This window comes from Balaenoptera physalus (assembly GCF_965194825.1).
Source record: "Balaenoptera physalus genome assembly, chromosome: 18".
In the NCBI taxonomy this organism is placed as follows: Eukaryota; Metazoa; Chordata; class Mammalia; order Artiodactyla; family Balaenopteridae; genus Balaenoptera; species Balaenoptera physalus.
The window spans coordinates 72,618,375-72,630,906 of NC_138899.1; the positions used below are offsets into that span (position 1 = coordinate 72,618,375).

Consider the following 12,532-nt stretch of genomic DNA (forward strand, 5'->3'; position numbering starts at 1 on the left):
TTAAGAAGGTAAATTTCATGTTAACTGTTCTTACCATGATAAAGTTAAAAAAAAATTTTAAGTTATGTACTTTGTAGGTAAAACATAATAAATAAATTGGGCAGGGGTGGGGGAAACTGGAAGATAAGTCTGGATGTAAAGTCCACCAAAAAGTTCAACTTGATAAATTGCTCAGTAAATTTCTCTTAATGGTAAGACATACCAAAACCATCATAGTACATAAGCATTTGAAGATATTCCTGAAGATATTAATTTTGAAGGTATGTACAAGCGTTTTAATCTAGTCTCATTAATACTTTTTTCAGTGATTAACCAAATTATGTCTTATAATTCCAGATTTCCAAATTTCTTTGCCTATTTAGGATATTTTGCAACTGCACCATCCTAACCGGGAAGCTGCTTCTCATTCCATGGGAGAATTACAAAGATTTTTCTATGATTATGATAGATAACTGCCAACATCTATCTTATATTCTTCCTGGCTAAAATCAACCCAACTCTCTTCTGTGGCAGTGCTGTCCAAACAAGGATGCTTGTTTTGTTTTGTGTTTGTTTTTGTTTTCCTAAAACAGCTTTACTGAGATATAATTCACATACCATACAATTCACTTTCCATTTAAACACTTTCTGGTTGAAATAGTTTTTTTGTTTAAATTCAACAGTTTTAATACATTATTAATTTTTTATTGTGGTAAAATATATATAACACAAAGTTTTCCATTTTAGCCATTTTTATTACATTTACAGTGTTGTACAACCATCACCACTATCCATTTCTAAAAATTTTTCATCATCCCAAACAGAAACTCATTAACCATTAAGCAATAACCCCCCATTTTCTCCTCTCCCCAGCCCCTGGTAACCTCTAATTTCCTTTCTGTCTCCATGAATTTGCCAATTTTAAGTATCTCATATAAGTGTAATCACACAGTATTTCTCCTTTTGTGTCAGGCTTATTTCATTTAGCATAATGTTTTCAAGATCCATCCATGTTTTATCATGTATCAGAACTTCATTATCTTTTTTGATTGAATATATTCCACTGTATGTATATACCACATTTTGTTTATTCATTCATCTGTTGATGGACACTTGGGTGGTTTCCACTTGCAGCTATTGTGAATAACATTGCTATGAACAGGGTGTACAAATATCTCTTCAAAACCCTGGTTTCAATTCTTTTTGGTATATACTTAGGATCTTATGGATACTTTACAATCCATAGATTCTAGAGAAATGTCTGTTCAAGTCTTTTTCCCATTTTTTAATTAGGTTGTTTGTTCTTTTACTGTTGAGCTGCAAGAGTTCTTTAACTATTCTGGATATTAAATTCTAATCAGATATCACCTGCAAATTTTTCTCCCATTCTGTACGTTGTCTTTCACTTTCTTGATAATGTCCTTTGAGGCATAAAACTTTTTAATTTCAATGTAGTCAAATTTATCCATTTTTTCTTTTATTGCTCATGCTGCTGTTACCATTTCTAAAAATCTATTATCACACCTCCAAAGTCATGAAATTTTACCCCTGTATTTGCTTCTAAGCATTTATGGTTTTAGCTGCTTAGGTCATAGATCCACTTTGAGCTAATTTTTACATGTTGTTTGAGATGGGGTCCAACTTCATTCTTTTACATGTGGAAATCCAGTTGCTCCAGTATCATCTGTTGAAGACTATCCTTTTCCTGTTTATTTGGTGCTGTTTTTTATTTTAATTGAAGTATACTTGATTTACAATGTTGTGTTAGTTTCAGGTGTACAGGAAGTGATTCAGATATATATACATACACATACACACACACACACACACACACACACACACACTCTTTTTCAGATTCTCTTCCATTATAGATTATTACAACATATTGAATAGAGTTCCCTGTGCTATACAGAAGGTCCTTGTTGTTTATCTTTTTTATATATAGTAGTGTATATCTGTTAACCCCAAACTCCTAATTTATCCCCCCTCCCCCATGCTTTCCCCTTTGGTGACCATAAATTTGTTTTCTATGTCTATGAGTCTGTTTCTATTTTCTAAATAAGTTCATTTGTATCATTTCTATAGACTCCACATACAAGTGATAACATGATATTTGCGTTTCTCTGTCTGACTTACTTCACTTAGTATGGTAATCTCCAGGTCTATTCATGTTGCTGCAAATGGCACTGTTTTGTTCTTTTTTATGACCAAGTAATATTCCATTGTATCTTGTAATATTCCATTGTTTACTTGTTTCTAATAAAGATGTCCTGATCTCTCCTCTAGAAATTTTGAGTCAGTAGGTTTGGGGAGGAACTTCAGATTCTACATTTTTAAGGAGCATCTTAGGTAATTGCCATGGTCAAACAAGTCTGGAGAGCAATACAGAATACAACTTCAGGTACTTGACTCATATTCTAGGGCAGCTAAAAAACAAATTTATTGGGCTTCTCTGGTGGCGCAGTGGTTGAGAATCTGCCTGCCAATGCAGGGGACACGGGTTCGAGCCCTGGTCTGGGAAGATCCCACGTGCCACGGAGCAACTAGGCCCATGAGCCACAACTACTGAGCCTGCGCGTCTGGAGCCTGTGCTCCGCAACAAAAGAGGCCGTGACAGTAAGAGGCCCGCGCACCGCGATGAAGAGTGGCCCCCGCTCGCCACAACTAGAGAAAGCCCTCGCACAGAAACAAAGACCCAACACAGCCAAAATTAAATAAATAAATAAATAAATTTATTTTTTTTAAAAATTTATTTATTTTTTTAATTCTGGCTTAGCCATCAGATACACTCTTAGCTTATGCTACCATCCAGGTAAGGACTTAGATAAAAGCCTTAATTTTCACAAGAGGTGGTCAACTCTACCATCTGCACATCTGATCTCTGAAACATAGGGCTTTACCAAAATAAACACAAACTTGCCACAACACAGGCTCATGCCATTCGCTCTTTCAGCAACAAACATCTGAGCATCTGTTATCATACCCCAGCACTGTTCTAGACACTGGGGATACGAAAGTAAAGAAAAACAAAGATTCTTGTGCTCATGAAACTTATTTAAAGTTGGAGGGAGACAGACAACAACTAAGTATGTGTGTGTGTTAGGCAATGTGAATTGTTAAGAAATAAAGGGTAAGTGGGAGGTGACAATTTGAACAGAAACCTGGAAAAGAATAAGAGAATAAACTATGCAAACACCTGAAGGGAGAATATTCAATACAAAGTGAGGCCTAGAGACTACAACCTTGAACTATCTACTACCCAACCATCAACAAAGAAACCCAAAGAACAGTCACATTTTTGAAAGAGCGCCAACTCATCTCTTCCTCTGATCAGGGTTTCTCAACCTCAACATTATTGACGTTTTTGCTCAGAATTCTTTGTTGTGGGAATAGGGGTATTCCTATGCAAGATGTTTAGCAGCATCCCTGACCTCTGCCCACTAGACGCCAGTAGGCACACACATGATGCCACCACCACCCCTAGTGTGACAACCAAAAATTTCTCCAGACATTGCCAAATGTCCCTGCAGGACAAAATCACCCCAGATTGAGAACCACTACTCCAGACCAGTTCTACTGAAGTTCCATGTAGAAAACCCATAAACGGGCCTCAAGAGGTCTATGAAGCATCTACTCATCTCAAACAGTACATAAAGTTTGCATACGTGTGAAAATGTGCATTTTCCTGAGGTGAAGGTTCAGAGGTTTTAATACCTAAAAAGGTTCATGACTCAAAAAAGAAAGTTAAGGAACACTTCATTTAATATTTTAAGTGGGTTTGGAACTTCCCTGGTGGCACAGTGGTTAAGAACCCGCCTGCCAATGCAGGGGGCATGGGCTCGAGCCCTGGTCCGGGAAGATCCCACATGCCGCAGAGTAACGAAGCCCGTGCACCACAACTACTGAGCCAGCGTGCCACAACTACTGAAGTCCGTGCGCCACAACTACTGAGCTCGTGTACCACAACTACAGAAGCCAGCACACCTAGAGTCTGTGCTCCGCAACAAGAGAAGCCACCACAATGAGAAGACCGTGCACCACAACAAAGAGTAGCCCCCGCTGGCCCCAACTAGAGAAAGCCCATGCACAGGGAGGAAGGAAGGAAGGAAAGAAAGAAGGAAGGAATATTTCAAGTGGGTTAAACAACATCTGAAGCTCCAAATCTGAGCCACATTTGTCTTAGCCCCACATATTCGCCTTTGGTGGGTTGCACTTTGGCTTCTTCTTTTTTGAGGCTTCCATCAAGAAACCCATTAAAAGCCTATAAAACCAGTCACTGAATTTACTGGAAAATGTTTTGGAGAAATAGTCAACTCCCATTCTATTATCATCCCTATTTAATGAATGAAGAAACCAATGTCAAAGAAGTTCATTTATCTGCCCAGGATCAGAAAGCTCCTGAATGACAGAATTGGAGCTACACCACAGCTGCTTACATGGTTATGTGACTGGAAACAGTCACAGGAGCACATCTAACTTCTTGGTTTTACTTAAGACTAAAATACAGACCACTATAATTATGGTACATAACAAATAACCACTAACAAACTATCTTCAAAGAACATCAGATGAATAAAACAAACAGAAATATCAACTATAAGATGAACAACGTCCAAGAGTTGCTCAGGAGGAAATGAACCATTTTCTGAGTCTTCACTGAACCCTTACTAGGTCACTGAGTGATATAAAGGATAACCCAGTAACGTACCTAGAATAAGCAAAAAAGTGAGTTTTAGTTACTTATTTTTATCCCTCAATGCAAGCCAAAGTACAATTCAAACTACTTAAAGTATGATTCAGTAAAAACACTCTACAGGAATGGGGAGCCAAAATATAAGGGACCCAAAATATCAGTGATCTCAATGTCTAATTTGATCTAGGAAAAAATCTAACTACACAGAGCAATGATTCTTCAAGGCTTATTTTAATCATGGAACTCAGTCTTCTAACCAATATTTTATAGCAATGTCCAATATATTGAACAGATTAAAAGAGAACTGCTCTGGTTGAATTTGGGGGATGGGTACCCCAATGCCCTTGACTCTTCTTGTCAAGAAAGTCCGCAGGGAACAATTTGAAAACCACTGATTTGTCAGATGCTGTTGGAAATGTGAATTATTACAGCCTGTCTGAAAAGAAACGTAATAATTATATCTATTAAATTTTAATGACATATTCCCTTCAACCCAGCAATCCCTCTCTTCCAACTCTATCCCACATACAGTTGAATGAAAATGTGATATAAATGTGTAAGAATTTTAATTCAGCGCTGTTTATAGTGAAAAAACATGGGAAAAAACCTAATGAAATCGACAAGGAAACAGCTAAAAAAAAATGTAGTAAACCTTTACCATGGAATATTATGCAGTCATTACATAGAACAAGTTGTATCAACTCATCTATACTAACACTGAGGAGTGAGAAAAGCATTATTCTCAAATGTGTATGTGTGTGCAGATATGGGTATAATAATGACACTTTTGTAAAACAAGCACCACTACAACATACACCAAAATTAAAAGCACCTCTGGGAAGAAGTGAAATAAAATGGAAATATATGTACAGATCTAAATTAATGGGAAATAGAGAATTCAAAATTATTCCTACTGTACATAAAGATGAAATATAGACATGATTTGAACTTGGGATTGAAGACAGTACTCTTACAGATGTGTTATTTCAAAGTACTGGTAATAGTTTTAAAAACCAATCCTTAAAGAAAGAAAACAAACCAATTATCTATAGGTATTAAGAACTGCCTATCCTTCCAGCTCTTATTAATTAACGTTTTTTTCTTAAAACTGAACTTTCAAATGAAGAGTAAGCAACAGATATTCAAGGTTTTATACTGTGGCAGGAGCCAAGAATGCAAACATTCTTAACTGTCAAAGACACCTCTGCCTGTAACAAGAATAAAATCACAATATCTCTCTCACAAAGCATTCCTCTTCCTTCCCCCCTCCCTCCCAACCAATCTCCCTCCACCTCCCACTGCAAGATCCTAAAAGGAAGTGAACTGAATTCAATTCAGTTAGATGATGCAATGAATTCCATCAGAAGACCCAATTCTCATCTCCATCCTCATTCCATCTCTCTTCCGATCTAAAACTCTACAATTCTATTATCCTACTGTATCATATACTCCTACTAGTTATCTGCAATTCTTACTATTCAGCTCTCCAACAATATCGGTTAAATATGACCTGTTCTTCACAGATCCATTAATGCAGTTACTCAATTACTTACTTGAAAATTAATTTTTGATCTCTTTCTTTTAAATTTTCTCAGGAAAACAAGCTTGCAACAGAAAAAATGTCAATACAGAAAATGGTTTTATTATCTTTCACTTTGAAAGAAGATATTTCTTTTCAATCCCCTGGCAAACAAATTTTCTTCCACTAAAAGGATAAAAACTCACAGAAAATGAACTACATTTTTAAAATACCAATCAGAAATAAACTTTAAAATACAGACTGTCTTCTGAGATGCAAATAGACAGCTCAGTAGATTAGCCTTGTGCAAAATATCTATAGCTTATCCTACAAAGATGGCTCCACTTTCTCTTCTAGAAAATGTAGATAGTAACTATTTGCTTAAACACTATATAAACTGTAAAGCACTACACCTATAGTTACCAAACTGTGCACCAAGACTTCTCAAACACCCTAGACTTCATAGCAAACTCACAGGTACTGTGGGATATTTTTAATTATCAAGGAAAACACAGCAATTCTCAAGAGCTGTCAGATACCATGTGAACTACTAGCTCGAAGGAGTTCCATTTCAACGTGAGATCATTCTAAATGCATTTTGATGGTTACCATATCTTTGAGAAACTGGGTTTAGAGCAGTGGATGTGATAAAAAGTACTGCACGGAAATCAATATAAAATAGAAAATGCAGGTGGCAGTGTCTAATCTAATTCTAAGACTTCAGAACTTGCACATGCCCAACAGACACACATAATCCATCAATAAGTAACTGTCGTTATTTAATAATAAAAAGGAAATGTTTTTTCTTTCAATGAAAAAGTAATTCTTAGACCATAAATACTTATTAAGCTATCTGTACCTATTAGATATTATTTTTTGCCTCTATGAAAAAATAATGAAATGCTAAGGGCACCGTGAACCAAGAACTTCTGGGAACCTCTCACTGTATGTTTACAAGGGATTTTCACAGACATTTGTAAATTGCACCATGGTGCAATATCTTTATCCTATCTTCATTGGTGACAGGGTGAAGAAAATAAACTGTGAAGACTGAAAACACAGCAAAAACGAGTAGGATGATGACAGGCTGCTCACTGTCACATTTCATTCTAGAAAAGCAGGAGACAAAACTAAAGGTTGAATACAATGATTAAATAAGAAAAAAATATCCAAATGTTGCCTGTATTATGTTGGTTTACTTAAAGACAAGGCCTAATTTAGTTTCAAAACCTTGGTTATCTAACAATGGTTTTCAAACACTCTTTAGCAGCTGAGCTCTATTTTCAAACAAAATCTCCCACCGTATATTCTAACTTATAAAATATCTAAAAAGCAGAAGTCTCTGTTTGTAGCTGATGAGTAGCCTAGAACCACAGTCTGGCCTACCTCCTCCACACCTGTAACAGTAGTCACTGGAACCACTAGGCTTCAACAAATAGTTTTAGGTTGCTGCAGAGAAGAGGAAAAGGCCTTTCCTGACCTTCAATCGCTTTATTGAAGATCTCATTTAAATAATGGATTCTTCAAGGATGCACAGGGTACAATCCATAGCCTAAAGCTAGGACAATGACTTTCAAACTTTTTTTTAATTGCAATACAACCCAGTACATAAATACACTTTTTAAAAAAAATCTCATTAAATAATATTCTTCTTGTGTGTAATTCATTCTGAGATTTTCTATACAAATTGAAACTTGGTTTATAAAACTCTGACCTAAGAAATTACCTCTATGATTTCTCAACCTGAAATAAATAAATAGATAGATAGATAGATATTTTAAAGTGAGTCAGGAGAGAAGGAGAAAGGAAAGAACAAATTTCTTATTTGGAAATAAAACAACAAACAAACAAAACCCATTAAGATTTTTCCACCTCACAGTGCACACTGAAAACCCAACAAAAACAACAGAAAAGACATGGGGAGAAAGGAGGACATAGGAAGGAGTGATCTGCATGAATAAGAGATGAATGTAAAAAAATAAAATCATCAAAATCTTATCTCTAGTTAAGAAAGAACTTTTCAACCTGAAAATAAGAGTAAACCTTTAAATATTTTTCAGTAGTTTCTGATTTTACAGTGGTCAACTTCATAATAACATTTCTCTCTCCTCTTCCCCGAATACATTAAAATGGCCAAAGAAACGAAAACTAAGGGAAAAAAATGGCAGCAGTGTTAGAAATCAGAAGATCACTGACAACACTGATAGTCAGCACAAGCAAAACCAGGACTCAGTAAACCACCCCAACTCAGAATTAGGGGGTGGGGGACTGAATGAAGACAAGAAGATAAAAGTTCCCTAGGTTTGGGCCACACGTAATTAACAAACAAGCAAACAGAATCTTCCAACAGCATACTCTTACTTCTACAGCAACTCCTTTCCTAATTCCTGCTAATAACCTCAGCTCAAAGAACACAGAAAACAATATGACTTTTTTTAAAGTAAATTTATTTATTTATTTATGTATTATCTTTGGCTGTGTTGGGTCTTCGTTGCTGAGCGCGGGCATTCTCTAGTTGCGGCGAGCAGGGGCTACTCTTCACTGCGATGCGCGAGCTTCTCACTGCAGTGGCTTCTCTTGTCGTGGAGCACGGGCTCTAGGTGCGCGGGCTTCAGTAGTTGTGGTGTGCAGGCTTCAGTAGTTGTGGCTCGTGGGCTCTAGAGCGCAGGCTCAGTCGTTGTGGCGCACGGGCTTATTTGCTCCGCGGCATGTGGGATCTTCCCAGACCAGGGCTCAAACCCATGTCCCCTGCGTTGGCAGGTGGATTCTTAACCACTGCGCCACCAGGGAAGCCCCAGACAATAGGATTTTGAAAGTCCACCAGAAACCAAAACAAAATTAAGATAGGTAAAGACTTTGCACCTGAGCTTTTCCTGACTTGGCATAGACTGCAAGATAAATCAAGTTGGGATTTTGTGACCCAAATGCTCTCACAGCCATCTGTCTTGTTCACAGGAGACACAAGCCCTACCAATGTGCTCCCAGCCCACATACCCTAAAAATAACCCTATTTTTAAAGCCTGTCTCAGTTCATTTACAATACTAGGGATAACCCACGGAGAAAGAACTACAGCTACCCATTCCCTTGGAAGGACCCATCCAGACAAAATAATCCTGATTTGTACAACTGCTAAAGAAGCCCACACCTGCTACCAATAATGACTAATTTAGAATTCCATTTACAAATATAACTGCATAAAGAAAAACCAACAAGCACATCAGGAGACTCAGAGAGTCCAAAAGAGGTACACAAAATGAGAATCAGAGCAAAAAGGCCAAACAAAGTTAATATAACTACACAACAGAAATACATTTTAAATTTTTAATTAGTACTGTCAATGAAATGTGGATACTTACATATAATAAACGAAGTTTGTATGAAAGCTTGTATGAAAAGTAGCAATAGTAAAACAAGAGAATTCTAGTGACTTCAGAGCATGATAGTCCAAACTGGAAGGGAAGAGGGGAGAGAGAACTAAATATCACCAGAAGCAGTGAAGAGCCCAACAAGCACAACTGAAAAAACTGAACATCCGTATCAATATAGTCTATATATTATGAAGGGCCCAACTGATCCAGTAGAACACTGTTATCATATTACTGAACTCATACAAAGAAAAATATACAAGGACATTTCCATGCTCCATCACTTCCATGCTCCCCACCTCTCCATCCCCATAAAAATAGAATGAGTTGAAACTTGGGCAGTAGGCAGTATGCACATGGAGATGCAAGAGGGTAAATGTCCATATCAACACTGTACCAGTTATAAGGAGGAAAGCTGAACCTGAGAGTCATTCTTTAAGCATGAACCCTAGAAAGTTCCCAGAATATAATAAATCCTATATCTTAGCAGATATAAAAGCAAATCCTCTGTGGGCTTAAAAAAAAACCTTCTCAATGTAGTCTCCCAAATTCCCCAAGTATTAAGCTCAACAAAACTTGAGTCCTACTCAAGGATCACCAAACACATAAGGAAATGAACACCACATGTGAGATGCATGCACCACTGAATTCAGATATTAAAATTTAATCACCAAATGGATGAAATGTTGAAGAAATTTTTTAAAATGAAATTACAAAATATGCTAGCAGGAAGAGCTGCTGAGAATAACCAGAAAGACGGGGGTGGGGGGGGGACCAAAAAACTGTAATGAAAAGTAATGGCTGATTTCAAAATCTCACTGGACCAGTTAAACAGATTAAAGATGGATAGTCATAAAAATCAGCAATTTGAAGAAACTACCTAAAATGCAGGACTAAGAGACAAACATAAAAGAAATTTAAAAGGAATTTAAGAGATACTGAAAGATACAAAGAGAACTGTGAAATCCTGGTAAGAGAAATTTTTTAAAAAAAAGAAATTGTAGGGGAATTCCCTGGCAGTCCAGTGGTTAGGACTCTGAGCTTCCAGTGCAGGGGGCACAGGTTTAATCCCTGGTCGGGGAACTAAGGTCCCACAGGCCATGTGGCACGGCCTAAATAAATAAATAGAAGCTTAAAATCACCTTTAATAAAAAAGAAAAAGAAAGAAGAAACTGTCAACATGAAAGCAGAATACAAACAAGCACTGTACACAGTAACAAGTCTCATTTGCCTAAAATGCTGGGCAACACTATCATGAAAGTTGGGGGGGGGGGGCTGTTGATCAGAGTAAAAGAGACTTTTTGTGTCAATTTTGAAAAAGGCTAAGGTACTCATCTTAAAATTAACTTTAGGTATGCAAGACAGAATTTCCAGAGTACCAATTTTTTATAAAAAGAGACTTCCACACACCAAAAAGAAATAAAAAAGAGGGTGACATCAGCATCGCTGTGGCATGAGTCATTCCTCTCATCACTCCCCTTCGATTTACAGCTAATCAGAACATCCATAACCCAAAAAAAGCACCTCTGCACAGCACAGCAGGACACCCAAGAGATCCAAACATCTGTTCACCCAACAGTGAGTGGACAGGACCTTGCAAGAGGCTGGGAAGCAAGGGAGGTGGTGACAGGTCCAGCAGAAGGTCAACAAGACCTTTCTGGCAGAGAAGGCAGAGGTCTGCCCAGCCTCTGCAGCTGGAGGAACCCATTGTTCTGAGGCGAGACCATAGTGACTGGAGGTAGGGACACAAAAGGGAAGATGGTAAAGAAAACTGAGGGAAAGTGTATCCTGCTATCTGCCCTGAAATTCTGGCAAGATATTTGGACCCATGGACCTCTGAGCAACCCCCCACCCCTGCTACCCCAACTCCAGGATCACCCTACTGGGCTGTGGGCACCCTCAGAGCCCCAAGTGCTGAGCACACACCTCTTCCCACTCTGCTGCCACTCCTTTTTCTCCGCCAGCTTTTTTTATGCACAGGCTCCCAACCTTAGCCAAGAGTCAGTGGTGGTAAGAAAAAACAAAAACTTGTGCTATATAGCATCACCTAGAAAACAAAATACTCCTAATTACCAACCTACTAAACTGTTAGGCTCAAAATAAACAAAGCCTTGCCTAAATAAGGTGTTCACTACTTCAAATGGAATGACAGAAACACTTGTCATCAAACACTATGAAAAAAATCAAAGGAACACTGCATCACAAAAAGAATGACAATTTTCCAGCAACCAAACACAAACACATGGAATAGTGTGATCTGACCAATAAAGAATTCAAAATAGCTATTATGTTGAAATTTGACAAGCTACAAGAAAACACAAAAAAAAGCAATATAACAACTTGATGAATAAAATTGATGAACAGGAGTATGTTACCAAAAAAGACTGAAATTCTAAAAAAGAACCAAACAACTTCTGGAGCTGAAGAACTCAATAAATGAGATGAAGAATGCATTAGAAAGCAATGGAAATAAAGCAGATCAGATGAAGAGAGAATAAGTGACGTTGAGGACAGGAACAGAGACAATTCAGGTGAAGAGGAGAAGGAACTAAGGTTTTTAAAAACTGAAGAAACCCTATGAGAACTATCAGACTCGATTAGGAGAAGCAATGTAAGATTAATGGGTATACCAGAAAAACAGAAGGAGAAGATAATAGAAATTATATCTGAAGAAAAAATAGCTGAGAACTTCCCAAGCCTGGGGAAAGAACTGGATAAAACAAGTCCATGAAGCTAATACAACACCTTATTATCTCAATGCAAAAAGACCTTCTCCAAACACATTATGTTAAAATTCTCAAGTCAATGATAAAAAACTTTAAGGGCAGCCAGGGGAAAAAAAAAGACGGGAACCCCCTCTCTGACCCCAATGAAGCTATCAGCAGATTTTTCAACAGAAACTACACAGGCCAGGAGAGAATGGAATGACAAAGTATTGAAACATTAAAACTGCCAGCTAAGAATACTCTATCCAG

At 37.5% G+C, this 12,532-nt stretch overlaps 1 protein-coding gene and 1 pseudogene across 6 annotated transcripts in view; one reads left to right on the forward strand and one right to left on the reverse strand.

Moving 5' to 3' along the window:
• PDS5B (PDS5 cohesin associated factor B) overlaps positions 1 to 12,532 on the reverse strand; it is a 199,996-nt gene that overhangs the window by 138,185 nt on the left and 49,279 nt on the right. The gene's annotated exons all lie outside the window — the stretch shown is intronic.
• Positions 1 to 12,532, forward strand: part of LOC309647855 (small ribosomal subunit protein eS6 pseudogene) — a 33,228-nt pseudogene continuing 20,696 nt past the window's right edge. Inside the window, exon 1 of the transcript in view lies at positions 1 to 12,532. This exon is cut by the window's right edge and continues 20,696 nt beyond it. The product of the transcript in view is annotated as a small ribosomal subunit protein eS6 pseudogene (transcript).